Source organism: Octopus sinensis, linkage group LG28 (genome assembly GCF_006345805.1).
Source record: "Octopus sinensis linkage group LG28, ASM634580v1, whole genome shotgun sequence".
Classification (NCBI taxonomy): Eukaryota; Metazoa; Mollusca; class Cephalopoda; order Octopoda; family Octopodidae; genus Octopus; species Octopus sinensis.
The window spans coordinates 3,009,205-3,012,810 of record NC_043024.1 but is presented as its reverse complement, the minus strand read 5'-3'; positions in this window follow the sequence as shown (position 1 = coordinate 3,012,810).

Below are 3,606 nucleotides of genomic sequence, written 5' to 3'. Positions count from 1 at the left end.
TTGTAGATTTATTTTCTGCATAACACAATGTTTTTTGTTGGCTGAGATATCTCTAAGTGGCACACATAGTGTAGACAAGAAGACCTCTATATCTATGTTAATAATTCTGGATATAGTTAAAGTAAATTATGTAGGCTTAAAAGAGAGACAGAGAGCATCCATAAATGATTTGTTCTGGTGGAATCGGTGTCTTTGTATGGTGGGTTGTAATGGAACAGTCAGCACAACTGAAACGAAAGAAAATATATAATGTAAGAAGATCGATTTTGGAGAGATGAAACTCGTGTCTGTGTGCACGTACATACACATAAACACACACAAGATTAACCACATAGTATAAAAGATTACGATGTGTGTTGTGCTATCAATAAAAATAATTATTTCCAAATTTTGCCATAAGGGCAGTTTGGGGAGGTGGGGGATGAGTCGAGTACATCAACTGGTACTTATTTTATCGACCCAGAAGGATGAAAGGCAAAGTCGACGTTGTCGGAATTTGAACTCAGAACATAGCAGTGGGCAAAATACCTATTTCTTTACTACCCATAAGGGGCAACACAGAGGGGACAAACAAGGACAGACAAAGGGATTAAGTCGATTATATCGACCCCAGTGTGTAACTGGTACTTAATTTATCGACCTCGAAGGATGAAAGGCAAAGTCAACGTTGTCGGAATTTGAACTCAGAACATAGCAGTGGGCAAAATACCTATTTCTTTACTACCCATAAGGGGCAACACAGAGGGGACAAACAAGGACAAAGGGATTAAGTCGATTATATCGACCCCAGTGTGTAACTGGTACTTAATTTATCGACCCCGAAGGATGAAAGGCAAAGTCAACGTTGTCGGAATTTGAACTCAGAACATAGCAGTAGGCAAAATACCTATTTCTTTACTACCCATAAGGGGCAACACAGAGGGGACAAACAAGGACAGACAACGGGATTAAGTCGATTATATCGACCCCAGTGTGTAACTGGTACTTAATTTATCGACCCCGAAGGATGAAAGGCAAAGTCAACCTCGGAGGAATTTGAACTCAGAACATAGCGGTGGGCAAAATACCGCCAAGCATTTCGTCCAGCATGCTAACGATTCTGCCAGCCCGCTGCCCTCATATCAATAGAAATAATACATACTTTCTCATTTAAAAATAAGCTAAGAGGAAGAGTGCCACCTTCCCATCATGTCTCATTTCTAACAGACACAAACTCATTGTATTCTTTTCGTTGGCTTGTTACTACGGCAACAACCTCTCTTCCCCGTGGAAGTGTTTTAAAACGCAGAAATATATTTCCAACTGTGTACAATACGTAATGTTGATGCTTCAAACATTAAAAAAATACCTAAACTTAGGAAAATCGATAGCAACAATGTCGGAGAGGCGACAGAAGGAACGATCCGAAACATCTACAAAATATTTCTCTTAATTTTATAAGCCTTTATATAACGGACTTTCCGTCAACAAATGCATGCCTCGCAACACAATTGTAATCTAACTCATCGGCAAAGTGTCTGAGCAGAATTTCATTATAAAGATATACGGCATTCTTTCGATTTGACTCGATGAGACCAAAACAAATCGAAAGAATGCCAGATATACACTTCTCACTAATTTATTTAGAATCAAATTCGTGGGGCACTAATCTGTAGTTAGGCCACATAGAAATAAACATGTTTTGTTATAAATTACAGCAAGGGATATGAGAAATAAATAGATTACAGAAATATATTTCCGATGAAGACTAACCTGACAGTATTCGATTCCACATAAAACACAAAGTAATTTTTATCGCCTCTAACAAAATATTTTCCCTAAAAATACCGAAATTTTGGATTTTTCCTTCTCTCTTTCTCCCATTGCAATTAAAGTAGTACTAAAAACAGCTTTAGTTTTGTAGCCTTACTTTGGTATTCAAAGCACGGGCCAAAGTGAATTGATTTTAAAGGATCTTTTCCTTTTGAGGAAAAGATCCATTTTAGAATTAAGTATGGAAAGGAAATAAAGAGAGGATGGTTGCATGTTGCGAGGGTGCTGGAAATGAAAGATTCCTCGCGAACCTGTCATAAGGTCCCAGCCCTAGAATAGGGCTCGTTGGGTCGGAGCGTAACCCGCCCCGCCCACTCCATCCGTAATGTCTTCTGGTCTGTTCTCTCATTCGAATTTTTGCTTTTAATTATATTGTCATTTGTGTTAATTTTAAAATTTCATTTTGTGTATTTATCATTCGTAAGTCTGACCCCCAAATCAGATTGTATTGTCCCCTCTATGTTCGCCCCTTGTGGGTAATAAAAAATCACATCTCTCTGCTTCATTTCATGTTTGTATTTCGTCCTTGTTGTATCTCATTCGATTTCATTATATCTTGTAAAATTTTTAAAGTCATATAATCAGGCGCAGGAGTGGCTGTGTGGTAAGTAGCTTGCTTACCACAACCACATGGTTCCGGGTTCAGTCCCACTGCGTGGCATCTTGGGCAAATGTCTTCTGCTTTAGCCCCGGGCCGACCAATGCCTTGTGAGTGGATTTGGTAGACGGAAACTGAAAGAAGCCTGTCGTATACATGTATATATATATATATATATATATATATATATATATATATGTGTGTGTGTGTGTGTGTGTGTATGTATGCATTGTGTGTTTACGTCCCCGTTACTTAGCGGTTCGGCAAAAGAGGCCGATAGAATAAGTACTAGGCTTACAAAGAATAAGTCCTTGCTCGACTAAAGGCGGTGCTCCAGCATGGCCGCAGTCAAATGACTGAAACAAGTAAAAGAGTATAGTGTGTCTGACCCCAATCAGGCTGTATTGTCCCCCCCCCCCCTTCTGTATTTCGCCCCTTGTGGGTAATAAAGAAATGGTTAAATCGTTAATTTCATAGTCCAACGATGGTTAAAGGCTGTTAATGGGAAGAGTCTGTCAAGTCGAAATACAAACGAACTAACAGAAACGTTTATAAGGCAAGCATTTGTTCACACGCGCCAAGTTAACTTTATAATACTCGCCATTCTTACAAATTCCAATTTTAATTACACAGCTTTCGCCCTCATTTACCCGCAGTTATCTTTATATATAAAAGTGAGGTTGTGTGGTGTCTGTCTCCTACGATTTAGATTCCTAACTACTCCCACATTTTGCGATGCAGTTTAACCAAAACCGGGTATCTTATAGTCGTGATTCATATCGAGCCCTTCTGGGTATTAGCGCAAGTCTACGATGAGTCTACGATTTTAAAAATAATTTACCATCAATTTTTCCCATTTTTAATGCATTTTTGGTATACATAAGGGAAGTAACTCTCTAAAAATTTATTAAATCTCAGAACGTAAAAAGCTACAGTAACACCACCACCCCTTTGTGGTTAACCATATTGAGATGGCTATTATACTTTACATCTCTAAAAATGTTTATATAGTTATTTCCCTTACAAACCCGAGCAACGCAGGGCGATACTGCTAGTTTTTTTTAAAAAGTATTTTGGTGGATGGTGTAAATTTTGATTTATATGCCATAGAGGGTAAATTGATATAATTCAAAGGTGTTACTGACTGTATTAAATTTCGTTCGGGACATTTAACTCACGTCACCGGTCGTAATTAA